The following is a 14,977-nucleotide window of genomic DNA, read 5'->3' as shown; positions in this document are numbered from 1 at the left end:
AAAAAAGAAAGAAGAATAAGGCATATGATGTCCCCAATGTAATTATAGTCTTCTTTGGGAAACAAAACAAATATAGAAAAATTTGGTTCTAATCAAAGAAAATCAACTTAAAATAACAGATTATTCAACCTTTCTCCTTACTTTTATTGAGAGAATTTAGAGTTAATGTCATCTCTGGGCTCATGAATTCAACACATACGGGTGAATTTACTGGTATCTATTTTTAAATAAGCTATTACTTTTCCATTTCTGCATGTCAGTTTATTGAAATAGAGACAAGAATGCACAGAGCATATTCATGAAGCCATTAGTTGTCAGCTTTATCCATACCCTAGCAAATTTATAGAGTGCTTAGAAGAATAAGCTTGAAAAGATATAGCATATCCACATGAGAGGCTTAAAAGGAAGATTCTGACTACCTTTAATTCAATAGTCAATAACAGCTACTGAGAGTTTTTAAACAAAGCCAAAATTTAAAGACCAAACTGTCTCTAATAAATTTATACATACATGTATGAATTATGAGCAGGAGATCTGGGAGTTAGAGCAACTATTAGGATGATATTGCAGTCTTGATAAATGATGATGATGAAGACATGAAATAATATACTATTAGGGAGAAAAAAGGGAGTTTGATTTAATCAAGTTGAGTTTGAGTCAATAGGTCATTTTTAAGCTGAATAAATGCAGCCAACAACTGGAAATGCAGATCTCAACAGGTGATTGCTGTAATAGAATTTGGAGGCATTTTCCAAGAAGTGTTACTTGTGATCACTTAGAAAATGACATAGCTAGGTAAAGAAATGAGAAGGATGAAGAAAAGAAGGAACATCTTCACTGGAAAGAAGGAAGAGAACCAAAGAGCAAGTCATAATAGTAATAATGAAAAGTCAGAGAAGGCTAGGAGCACACAATATCACAATGTTCCATTGAAATTTTAAATAGTAGGTCCTCCCCTGGTGGCACAGCGGTTGAGCGCTGGGCTGCGAAGCTGCCTGCAGCCTCTGCAACGCCAGTTGGATCCCCAGCCACCAGCAAGGGTCCCACATGGCAAGAGGGACCTCTCCTGCCGCCCCTGCTGCTCCCCTCAGCAGTGTATTTCGTCAATCTGCCTGTTCTGTTCCCCTCTCTGACTCTGGTGATTTCTCTCACCCTCTGGTGCTTCTGACTGTACCCAGTGCTTGTATAAATAAATAGATAAATCTTAAAAAAAAAAAAAAAAGAAATTTTAAAAAGTATCTCTTAGTCTGTTTGGGATACTGTGACAAAATGCCATAGACCAAATGACTTAAACAACAAGCATTTATTTCTCATAAATCTGGAGCTAAATATCAGGTGACAGTGTCATCAGGTTCTTAGTGAGACTCTCTTCCTGGCCTGCAGATGCCATCCTCTTTAATAGAGGAAAGAGAGATCATCTCTCTGTTTCTTATTATAAGTGCACTAACTCCCATTCATAAGGGCAAATCATGACCTAATTACATCCTAAAGACCCCACCTCCAGTTACTGTCAAGCTGGCAATTCAAATTTGAAATTTTGGAAGGGCATATTCAGTTAAGTTCAGATGGCCAACATGCCTCCCAGTGCAGAGTAAAAATGTTAAGAATTAAAACGAAGCAATTTGAAGTACAGATTATGAGACCTCAGTGACCAAGAGAGAGTAACTTGAGCAGGAATGAATTTGGAATCCAGATTCCAAGAAGTGTACAAGTGCCAAAGTAATGAAGATGGTAGGTACAGCCTAAAATGTTTGTAGCAAAAAAAGAGAGGTTGGTATAAGGATCCAGAGAAATAGGAGGTGTTGTTTATTATTTTGACTACTTGTATTTTCAGTTTGTGAGTTTGTTGTTAGTTACTGGCAACTTGGGAATGTTTGTCAATGGAGGGAAATATCCAGCAGCTCTGAGAATGTATTAAAATTAAATTAAGAAGTAATACCAATCAGCTCAAAATCCCAGAGAAAGTATGAGGCAAAGAGACCAAGGAGACCAATGACAAAGCAGAACTGTAACAGAATGCCTTTCCTTGAAAGGGAAAGGAGCATTGCAAAGCAGATGAACGAGTGCCATTTTTCGCATCCCCACTTACATACAGCTGCCTTGGACTACAATTCCCAGCATGCCATACTGAATGAGGATGTAGCAAGTGGATATATACGTGGAGGTGGGGAAATGAGGAAGGGGAGGCATGCAGGATAAAGACACTTGGGTGAGAGACATGTGGGGACACTCTTCCTGGTTCCTTGGCAGATACAATGGTAGCTGTTATCTTGACCCCATGGTAGATCATATGGTACATTTTAAATTTGGGGTATCTCCTTCTGTACCAGATCTCTGAGACCTGCCTAGCTGCTTTCTAGTGGTTTTCCACCAGAAGATGCCTTAGAATTGTGGCAAGCTTTCAGGTCTAAGTTGTCTCCCTATGGGATGAGCCTGCTTGGCCAGACATGTGCACATAAGGGTATAGGTAATTTTCAGAGCTTTATTAGAAATAACTTTCTTCTCTTTCTCTGTCTATACACTGAAGGTCTTTCACACTAATAGTTAGCTTTCTTTGACTTTGTGCATATGGATGACGAGATCCTTTGTAAAATGTGCGCCCCTTAACAATTTGGGGTCTCTAGGTACCCCTTGGTCATGAGCTTATATAAGGATACTTCATTCTCTGGAATTAGAAGACAAGAGTGGAAAACGGGTAGAGATTCTGAGAAATACTCAGGAAGAGAAGGTTCTCTCACAACAGTAAAGCAAGCTTGAGAAACCTCTAGAGTCAGAAGATGATGGCCCGCTTAATGAACAAAAGTAATCAGTCTCGAATCAGGACTCAGCAAAACGTGAGAGGGGACTAAAAATAAAGAGCAGAAATATTTCCAAGCAGCACTAAGAATTCATTGCAAACCAACAAAATACAATTCATTTAAAGTTCTTGAATAACACTGTGGATTGCCAGCAGCCTGTGAACAAAAAGGGGGAGGACACAAAATGACAACATAGCTATTACTAGAGTCCTCGGTAGCTGGTGGAAATAGCAGAAAATTTTGGGCTGAGAGAACAAGAGTGACATCTAAAATGTCACTAAAATTCTTAGCATTGGGGTCCATCCTATATAAAGAGGTAACTGAGGCCCAAAGCACATAAATTGGTGATCAGACACTGTTCTATACATATAGTAATGGGAAAGGTAGGAGCATATAAGGTCAAATCTCAGCACTTTATCTTTTCTGGGCACATGGATTTCAGGCATGGAAAAATTTCTCACTCCCTCTGCAATAGACCCACTCTTAGTATTCAGACTAAAGTGATGGAGGACTGACCCATCCTCTAACACAGCTCAGGAGGATATACCTAGGGGGTTCTTGAGTCCTCTCGGCAGAAGCTTCCACCCTGAACACTGATCTTTGCCTTGCTAAGACAGATCAGGCACAAACACTCTGTTGTTACTTATGAGGCAAATCTCCATAAGATTCTAGAAAACAGTAGAGTGTAACTTTGTATAGTAAGAACAGTATTTTTGACCCTACTAGAAGCTTCCTCAGTGCTCTCTGTACACATGATTTGCAGAGCATTTTCTACCACATTCCTATAAGTATGAGGGTCATGGTACATCCTCCAATTACATGAGGTCACCATTAATTAAAAAAATCTTGTTTCATTGGTGTTTATTTCATTCAGTTGCCAATAACATTTTGATTTTCAGCTAAATAAACAATAAATCCAGAAGACAACTTAGATGCATGGTGCCCTTGAAAGAAGCTTTTAGGACGCTGAAGCCAAAGTTGTTTACTCAAATATTAAAAGGATAATATAGATGAGTTGAATCAAGACTTTTAGAGTTGCATTTCTTCCCAAGGGAAACTACAAAGTTTTCCTTCACAGGCCAGCATCACTGCCCCCACACAATTAGACATTGGGGATCAGATAAAATGTTACTGTACTTATCACTCTCAACTACAAAGCCTTCAAATAAATCCAATTATTCACTTAGATAACCAAAGAAATGTGCTTTTTAGAGCCAATCACCTACATCATAGAAAAAGTTTTCACATCTAAAGGATGCTGTATGAAAGGATAAAATTACACCAAAAGTTTGTATATCTTGCTCATTCTCTCATCCTTCCTCTTTGCCATATTGAACTGGCTTTTAGCAGGGCTCTCTCTCAGGAACAAGAGGATGGCTGCCTTCCAAAGGGAGCCCTCAGGGCTTGGCATGATTCAGAGGGTATAGCAGGAATTGTACAAACAATATGAGAATCAGTGGAGTCTGTCCTCCTACTCTCCAGACATGGATTTTATTGAATCTCATAATCCAGAAGCAGTAGCTACGGTTTAGAATCCACACTGATGGCACTTTCTAATCATAAGAAGGAAAAACACTTGGAAATATTTTAGAAGATAAGTCAACAGTATCTCACTGTGTGTAAAATGAGACTGTCTATTTTCAGAGTTCTAATGATAGAAACTTTCAGTCTCACTGATCAGCTACTATTACCCAATGAGCACATTTAGTCTGTCTTCTCACCTTGGTTCATGTTATTTTGTCCACAAAAAGGGGGCTCCTTCCCCCACTGGGGTTGCCTTCCCACCCACTTTTTTTTAATTTATTTTACTTATTTATGCATACAAGAACTAGGGTGTAGGCCAGAGGTGCAGGAGGTGAGAGGATTCACCAGAGACACAATGGAGAGCACAACAGGCAGAATGACAGAAATACACTGCTGAGGGGAGCAGCGGGCAAGACAGGAGAGGTTTTCTGTGCCATGAGGGTAACTCCCTGGCTAGGTATTTTTCTTTTTATTTCTGGCTTATTTCGCTGAGCATGATGCCTTCCAGCTCCATCCATGTTGCTGCAAATTGCATGAATTTATCTTTTTTTTGATTGCTCAGTAATATTCCATTGTGTGTATGTACCACATCTTCTTGATCCAGTCATCTATTTTGGGGCATTTGGGTTGTTTTCATAGCTTAGCTATTATTAATAGTGCTGCTATAAACACAGGGGTGCAGGTGCCCTTTTGAATTAATGTTTCTGTGTCCTTTGGGTAAATACTTAGTAGTAAAGACTAATTATAATAAAGTAAAAATCAAAATCAACAAGCAACTATAAACCAGAGACACACTATGGGGGGCGGGGGGAGAAGGGAGTAGGATCAAAACAAGGGTCGTGGGGACTATACCCAAAATGCATACATTGTGCAAAAATGAAAAAATGATGTAAAAATATATAAAATAAAAAATCAAATTAAATTAAATATACAGTCAAAAAAAAAGTCTAATGCCCCATATCAGCAGTTACTATTTTAAAAGGCAAAGCTTTTCTCTCAAAAGCCTAAAAACTTCAGACCTCACATGGCATTAACCAGTTCTTCAAAGTTTACTAAAATAAATCTTAAGAGCTTTATATGTATTATTTTGAACCTTCTGTTGACTTGGAAACAGCACAGAATTTTTGCTCCACTTATGTCTCCTGAGGACAGCTTCAGCAGTAGCTCTCCAGCAGCAAGAACAAAAGGGGGGGAGCACAGCACTCCACAACCCACAGCTTTACAATGAGGCTGTTTCTTGTTCTGTGGAATTTCTGAGGTTCTGTTTTCCTCATTCAATCCCTAAAATTAAACCCTGCCTAGCCTTCAGGCAATGCTACCTTTGGCCTATATTCGAAGAGGCCCATCTTGGCCCTGCTCCAGCTACACCCGCTCTTCACAGAGCAAGAGAGGCATCAGGGTTTCCTTGTAATACCCACATACTTCTAGATATCCCTGCCACTCAGAGTTCCAAAATTTCCTGCCCAGATGGTCCAAGCTCTTTCTGTGGTCATAAGATACAGCCTTGTGATGAGAATTACCCAATGAGACAGGCACACTTAGAAGAATCAATCTTGAAGTATGCTAGTAATTTTTAGGAGGAAAAAAAATATTTAGAAATAATTTCCACTCATTGTCATAAATTCAATAAAATTTAATAAGTTAGGTGACCTGTGGAGAACATCTAGTTCATCCCTTCATTTTATGGTCTGGAGTTGTGGTTGAAAGCAGGGGCCCTCAAGGTGGAATCTCATTTCCAACTGTTATAAGTCCACAATCCCTTTTTCCAAAACCATTGTCATATTTTCTGAAGCTCAGAATGTTCATTTAAAAGAGTTATAGACACTATATAACATAAAATATCACACCCCTAGTAGGGTCTTGGGTAGCACCCCAAAATAAAATACAATAATATCTCTGCAAGAAAAATATTATATTCACATCATCACAGGCTTCATTATGGCCTCCTCCCCAGTCCATATGATGGAAGTCCTAGCCCCCAGTGTCTCAGCATGTGACTGCATTTGGAAATAGGCTCTTTAAAGAATAAAGTAAAGGGTCTCCCCAGTGGCACAGTGGTTGAGCGCTGGGTTGTGAGGCTGCCCACAGCCTCTGCGATGCCGGTTTGATCCCCGGGCTGCTCCCTGGCCACTGGAGGAGGGTCCCACATGGCGCGCAGACCTCTCCTGCCGCCCGCTGCTCCCCTGCTGCTCCCTTCAGCAGTGTACTTCTGCCCTTCCTGCTCTGCTCCCCGCTCTGGCTCGGTGAATTCTCTCACCCTCCCGCACTTCTGACTGTACCCAGTGCTTGTATAAATAAATAAATAAATCTTTAAAAAAAATAATAAAATAAAAGAGGCAAGTAAGTGAATTTCACTGCGACCCTTTGAAGGGAACACAACCCTGGCAACACATGACTTCACCTTCCAGAATTGTAAGAGAATACCTTGTCTAAAGCCAAGCCACCTTGTTGTGTAAAGCGATCTAGTTGTGGTAATTTGTTATAAGAGCCACAGGTTACTCACATAAGTGGTATTAAAAGAAATGACCATCAGAGGGTTGGCAGATGCCACATGAAATTTATCTTAAAATCCACATCAGGGAATAATGCATATTCCCATTTTACTACAAAAAAAAAAGCTAAGTTTCAGAGAATTTACCCCATCTCTTAACCTCAAAGAGTTAATATAAAAAATCAAGTGAGATATTAATACAAGACAGGTCTTTAAAAACTGTAAAATACTATATTATAAAAGCAATGATGATGATGATGATGGTGGTGATGTTGATTACACAGGATGGGAAAAGGCATATTTTCATGAATCAAATATTAATGGTAATACACTGAAAATCCCCTTTATATCTAGTGTATTACAATACAACAGTCATCATAAAATATAGTTAAATATTTTTCATGATTCAGAAAAAAAAAATCAGCCTGTTCTTTGGTCTTCATTATGAATATTCATTATTACTGTGTTAGAAGAATAACAAAAAGATTTCTGTTTGGAAATGAATGAATTCTATTGAAATTAATAGAAACATTTATAGAATGCTTACAATGTTCTAGATATAACACCATTGCTACATAAGCATTATCTGAAATTTATCAACTACTCATTTTTTCCCTTTAATTCTCTCAGTATGTGGTCAACAAGACAACAGTCCAATGGGCAATGTGTTTTTCTGATGGCATTTGTATTCTTCCATGATCTAACTGAAGCATCTCCTATTCAAGCACCAACAGATACACAAAGATATAACAGTTGTTAAGGCATTATGTAGATACTCCATTCAATAAATATCAGACTATGGCAAGTGAAAATGAAGTCTTCTCTTCCCCAATTCCCTTTTTAATGGTCCCTTTTTAATTTCTATTTGCATGTTGACAAGAATGTTTTTTCAATGATTGAGGCCTTCTTACATATTCTATAGTAATCAGTATTGATACAGTAAAATTAGCATAGTTTTCTCTTTACCTGCACCCCTTGAAACATTCATCTCAGTTATACATTTTCCTTATGATGTTGACCTTAGAACAAAGAAAAAAGTAAGCTTGTAAATAAGCAAAATATTTCAATAAACCTCTTCAAGAGGCTTTATAGTGAAATTTAAAGAGAATAAGAGGGAATATATTCAGATAAAATAATTAAACTACTAGCAGAGCAGGTTGGTTAGTCACAAAAAACAAAACTGATCATGGAGAACAAAGTCAATGATTTTGTAGGGGAAAAAACTGAGAAGAGCATGTAGAATAATGTGTATGACATCCAATGCTGATAAATCTATGTACAAAGTGTGAAGCATGAAAAAGGAAAAACATGTTGACTCAAGGAGGAAATACAGTGTCACATTGATATCATTAAATATAAGCTTTATAAAAATAGGTATAGATCATAACAGAGTAGTGAGGACCCACCTTCGTGGGAATGGATGGGAACACTCTGTTCAAGGAAACACATATTTTGAGGAATTGAAAAGATCATTATATATGTTAAGAAAGAATTCACTAACATAATTATATATTAAGTATACAACTAAACAAATGTTAATGTTTATATACTGTCATTGTGTAAAAGAATGCCTTACTCTGGAGAGATGCATTCTGAACCATTTCAGGGCAGAGTGTCAGAATGTCTTCAACTAATTTCAAATGATTCATTAAAAACATATCCAGAAAGGGTTTAAGGAAGAGAAAAAATAATATAATATAATATAATATAATATAATATAATATAATATAATATAATATAATATAATATAATATAATAAATATAATATATATGGAATACGGAAACAGCTGGTGAACATAGATACCAATACTTGCATAATTCATGTTCATTATATGTCTTCCAGCTTTTTTTAAGGTTTGAAGTTTTCCACAATGTTCACCGCAATTACCAACTCAAATCCCTGAAGAGTTCACAGCTTATAAACTTATTTTATTTGACCTGCTTAGTATTTTTGCTTTTGTTTTAATAAATTAATTTCATTTTAAAAACTAGGAGCATTTACACAAAAATCTGGATTTCTGGCTTGTTTTTAAGTATTCAATGATTTTTTAGCCTTTCTTCATGGTAACAACTATCCGAAGGGGGTTCACCTTTGTTCCTGTTCACCGGGAAAGCATATGCCCCACTATTCCCACCAGACCTGCTTCCCTCATTTCTAGTAATTTATCAACCCCCACATATATTTGAGTTCATAACACCAAGCACCTAGGATGAAGTTGACAGGGAAAATACAGCTGATGACCATTGGACAAATTATATGGGGAGGCAAATTAAAAGGATTTCTTGGAGAAGTGCAGTCAAACAGGAAATGAAGGATTTTGTCCTAATTCCAATTTTCTGACTAGAAGACAGGCAAAATAATGTAGTAAATGAGGACTGTAGTAACTTTTGTAACTACCAGGTCTGTATCATTTACATTTTTTGTGTGCTTTCTATCAGTGTACTCATCAAGTTGCTTGTATTATATTGATGGATTGGTCTTCTCTACTAGCCTGGGATATCACTGAAGCTAGTCTTACTTGTGTGCCCACTTCTACCAGGAGGCATGACTTCTGGCAGATGCTTTAAAAATATTAAATATTGAGTGAGTGACTAAATAAATGAATGAAGTGGGCACCATGTAAATACTGGAAAAGGTTATCAAATATTCAACATTCAGCTCAAAGGGCCATAGGCAGAGGTGACAATACCTGAACCAAACCTCAAAGATTAATCATAACATAACTATTAGTAGTGGAGGACTAATTATTTTCAGGCATTACTCTAAGCATTTGGCATATGTTATCTTATTTAATTTTTACAACTGCCTATGAGATAGGTGCCCTTATTATCTCCTTTTTACAAGGAAGAGAAAGATAAGACAAAGAGCTTTAACTGACTTCTGAAAGTAGGTAGTTTAGTTTCAGGGTCTGCTTCTTTAACAACTGAGTGTGACACCCACAGAGCCAAAAGACAAGGAGAGTGCTTGAAGTACCAGTTTCTTCTAACTGTTCTGCATATATTACCTCATTTAATTCCCAAGCAATGGAAGTAGGGGATGACGTTCCAAGAGACATTAAGAGAGACATTCCAAGAGACATTAAGCTAACACATGAAAGTGTGTGTGGAGGGGAAGAGAAGACAATCATACACATGGAGTTACATGCTGTTCAGTGTTCTGTAAAAAAACAAATCAAGACAGATAGTATCAACCACACTACTGGATGAAATTCTAGAAGGATACTTGAACTGTGTCCTGTCCACAGTGGGGAACAACTGAGGGTTTTCAATAGGAATATGAAATGGTCATATACCACTTGAGGTGAGTCACTCCCTGGTGAAGTAAAGGATCAGTTAGAAATTCACTGTGGTAGCCCAGTTGAGAAATGATAATGACTGCTGCTATGACAGTCATATCAGGAAAGAGATGGGAAACTGCAAAGCCACAGTTTGGCAACTGATTGGATGGGAAACATTATGAAGAGGAACAGACTAAGAAGTAATCTTAGCTTGGAATTTAGGTGGTAGATGATAGAGCCACTAGTTACAGTGGAGAGCATCAAAGGAAGCCAAGAGAGTCAGCACAAAGTCTGTAAGCATACAACAAGCACTCTTCATTTTTTGTTTGATAAAATCACTAAGTGATAAATTAAGAAGGTCCATAGATATGGTTTATTTAGACACTGACAATCTCCCAAAGCCTTCTTGTGAGTCCTTGCACACCAACACACCATCTTCCCAGGTTCCATATGCAGAAAATGCCTCCTTGAAATTCAGATGACTGGTTCCTTATCTCATTCACATTTTTACTAAATAGAAGTCTTCCCTGGCTCTCTTATATAAAGGAGTCTATACACACCCTCCCTTCCCCCCCAAATTATTCCAATTATCTTGCTTGAGTATTCTTACATATGAATTTGTTTATTATCTTCTCCTAGAATGTAACCCCATGAGGGTAGTGAAGAAGTTTTATACTTTGTTATAGCAATAGGGCCAAAAATTGTGCCTGGCATACAGCTGATGCTTAATAAGTGGTTATTGAATAAATGAGTAAATGAATGTATGGCATCCTTACAAACAGTTATAAATGTGAGTAAGAAGATAATACAGTTTGGTAGACCCAAAGGGTGTTCATCAATGGACCTATACTAGCATAAGATGAGGTTTTCAATAGCAAATAACTAGCTTCTATCCTTTCCTGACCCTGCACTGATCAATATATCCATAACAGGACAAGATCAAGACAAGAAGGCATGCCCTCTCAAATTGTTTATATCATAACTGGAAAAATAATAACAGAATTATTTTTAGAATCTTGAGTGATGAAACAAAAAGAAAATATAAATTTCTAAATTTAGAGTTCATAAATTTATGGGAACCTACTTGAAATAGTTATGTGGAAAAAAAGCATGAGAAACTGCAAAGTTAGGTATTTTCATTGCTTATTACCTCACCAAATATGTTCAATTCAGTCCTTTAAATATTTATTAGTCTATCAGATGCCAAGGTCACAGATGAATAAGCTCTGTTCCTTACTTTCAAAGAACTTATAGTCGACACACACATAAGTAGAGAAAATTTATAAAAATGTTATATCATGTAGAAATTTAACACAAAAAGGTTAATACTAGAGATGGAGAGAGAGAAGTTAAATGCAAAGATTCAGGGGAGAATTCCAAGTGGAGATGATGCCTGAGCATGCTCTTAAAGGAAATACCTATGTTGGGAAGGTAAAGAAAGGTGAAGAGTGTAATCCAGGTAGAGAAAATACAATAAGCAAAGATGGGATATACTACTGTACTCAGTATTTCCAGAGCATCAAACTTCTGAGGTAGGAATGATGAGAAAGAAGAAAATAGGAGCTCAGTAAGGAAACTTAACTCTTTTTTTGGTAACATCGAGGTGTTATGAAGGACTTTGTGCAGGGCAATGGCATACTTGAGAGGATATATTTAAGTGTGGCAATCTGGATTCAAAGAGCATTCTAGACAGCTAGTCTAGAAGGTGAATGAGGGCCTGAATTAATACAATGGAAAGAGGAACTGAGAACACGTGAAAAAACATATGGCTAGAGATTGCTGGTCATAGATGGAGTGGGGGTTAAGTTTAATGATAGGCTCACCATAAGTGGTGGAGTTGTTAATACATCCCATACTACCCTCAACAATACTCTATTTATCTAAAAAAATAAATAAGAGTTTAGATCAGTATTATTTAACATTTATCTAATCATTCATATTATTAGTAAAATAATTTTAATCATATTTATGTTTATGAATCATAATTAAAATAGAAAAATTAGAACTTAGAAATGTTAGATAAAATAAAAGGAATGAAATAAATAGAAATAGAAGTTTTAATATATTCCTCTTATAGGTCAGTGGGCTAGGCAAGAGAAAAGAACAGTCTTATTTTATTGCACTATGCCTGGAGACTCTCACACCATTCTGGGGATGCTGACAAAGGAAGCACATTCAGAAGAGGATGACCAGAATTCCCAAAGATGTGGAAATCATATCAGATAACTGCGAGCATTTCAACCAGGAAAGCAAAACAGAGAGAGGATAGCAATGGCCACCTTGAAAATGGAGGCAGGAGTTGTTCTCTGTTCTTCTGCATGTCTCTCTGGCCTCATCATTCACAGGAGGAAATACTAGACTGATTTGTAAAGTGATACAATCCTGAGTGAATTGTATTTGCTGGAAGTAAAAAACACTGTGGGTTTATAGGTTAATACTTATATGTGATCCTTCATTCTTCTTGCCTCTATGTTATCAAAGCTCTAAGTTTCTCAAAAACAGATGTAAGAAACTAGCTTGGACTCCATTCTTTGTATTCTATTACAATCTCACAGCAGTGAGAGTGGTCAAAACCACCTGTTCCACCCTGCTCCCCAACATAGCCCTACCCCAGGTGTTCTTCCTCGCTCATTCTCTAGCACTCTCATCTTCGCTATCAATTGTTTACTAGTTGTAAGATTAGGATTTAGGGCTTGGGAAACAGTGAGGTTCCCCTTCAGTTTTTAGCCAAATTATTAGTTTTCCAATGGCATTTTGGCAAGAAGCCAAACTAATAATAAACTAGTTCTCTGTCCTCTTTTCCTGTATGTTTATTTTCTCTGAGTCTCAACAGGGAGGGAAGTGGACTGCTCCAAAGCTGGATTTAGGTATTCCAGAATCCCCAAGCCAAAGTCTGCCTAATGATGGTTCAATCTTGCCATTACCTTCAATATAAACATCTGAATGTCAGTTAGTTAAAATGGGAAAAAAGAGACTCTAATGCTTTGACAGAAAGAAAACCTTTGAGTTCTTATATGCAGGTAAAATTTACTATCAATGAGCAAAGCTTTCCAAAAGTCACAATTTTCATTCCAATAATGAACATTTCAAAAATTACTTTCTGCCATGAGAAATGTTAAAATACATATTGGAGACCAATAGAGCACTAGGTTACTAGTAAAAGACATAAATATAAGACTCTGCTTTGCCAATAGCTGGCTTTATAAATCATATGTCATTCCTCTGGCTTTTGGTGATACTTATTCTCTATTGTTATACATGTTAAGATGTGCTTTTCACACAGCTCACTCAGATACTTTTCCTTTGCTGGGCCATGTTTTTGGTTTTTGAAAACTAACAATCTAAATAGTTCTACTCAAGCCACTTGCTCACTTTTCCCTTTTTCCCTTAGTTCACTTGTTTGTTTCTGGGAGCTACAGACCTAGAGTTGCCCTGGGTCCTCCCCTATCTGCATTTAAACAAATGTAAAAATAAACAGTTTTTAAAGAATATTTCCTATAGTTTCATCTGATTATAAGGGTTTGACCTAGTTTCAGTTGTTGAAATTTTGCCTTTAACATTCAAATATGTTTTAACCTAAGAATGGACATCAACTGGTAAATCTTTTCCTATATGACCAGATACCAAGATATATATATATATATCTATATATAAACAATTTTATAAACAGGAATAAACAATTTTGTAATACATGATGGTTCAATACAGTTAAAAGAGCTCCAGTTTATTAATAGCAATTAGACCATAAAGAGGGAAACAACCATATGAACATTTATTATGTCCATAAGATTTGCCATATGGAAATAAATTGTGAGAATAATGGTGCAACTATTTGCATGTCACATGTCAGCATGCACGGCTGAAAGTAACGAACAGGATTAGTCACAATGGTTTCTTTTTTGGATCTGTAAGGGTCGAATTACCACAACAAATATTACCAGTGGCTGAGCATGGATGACATCTTAGAGACAGATATGAACTTATCTTTATCTCACATTCCATAATTTTCAGGTACTTCATGATAATTCCTAGGGAAAGCATAATGTGTCATCCAACTCAAGCCTTGCTCCACACTCTGAGATGCCAGAAGCAGGTCCTGCTTCTAAGGGTCTCCTAAATCAACCAAAGCAAACTCTATTCCCAGGGACTGAGGCCCCAGCTATCACATCCATGGCAGAAACACCATTTAGTTGCAGCTGCTGCATCACCTGGCAGAGTGCCTCAGCACTATGGCCCAGGATGGAGAGGAAATTAGCTTTGCTTCTCCTTCCACACAGCCTCCTATAGAGACAGCACCACACCAGGTGCCAAAAAAAGAAGAGAGATGGGCAGCAAAATTTGTTCCACTCCCTGAGGGATTTAGAATGTAATTGAGAGACAGAACATGCACACATAAAATAACTACAGAATGACCAAAATTTTGTTATGATCTCACGGAATTCAAAGGACCATGGATGATGAAAATAGTTGAATGTAATAAAATCCTTACTTCATAATAATGGCCTTTGAAAAATTTAGCACTAAGTAGTAGGTGAGAGCATTCAAAGGAGATCAATCGTGCTTCTTGAGAAGAGGGGACAGGAGAAAGCAGCAGAAAAAAGTACCCAACAGATTCAGGAATGGGAAGCCAATGTTGGCAAGGCTGTGACATCAGAGGAAAATGGAGAGAAATATCTGGAGGACAGATGTCCCACCTCCAGACTGAGGGGAGAGATAAGTGGAAGGGGTACAGTGAAGGGGTTGAAAAGTGTCCTCTAAATGTATAATATAAAAGTCACCTTCTTCCCACTGTAACTCTTGGTATAATCTTCATTTTCCAGACATATTCTATGGAGTGGATTTTTTTGGGAGGGAGGGGGAATATTTCAAAGACTTGTTGAATCCTC

This window comes from Talpa occidentalis, unplaced genomic scaffold (genome assembly GCF_014898055.3).
Source record: "Talpa occidentalis isolate TD23 unplaced genomic scaffold, MPIMG_talOcc4v2.1 talOcc4.3, whole genome shotgun sequence".
NCBI classification, from domain to species: domain Eukaryota; kingdom Metazoa; phylum Chordata; class Mammalia; order Eulipotyphla; family Talpidae; genus Talpa; species Talpa occidentalis.
This window is presented reverse-complemented; position numbering follows the sequence as displayed.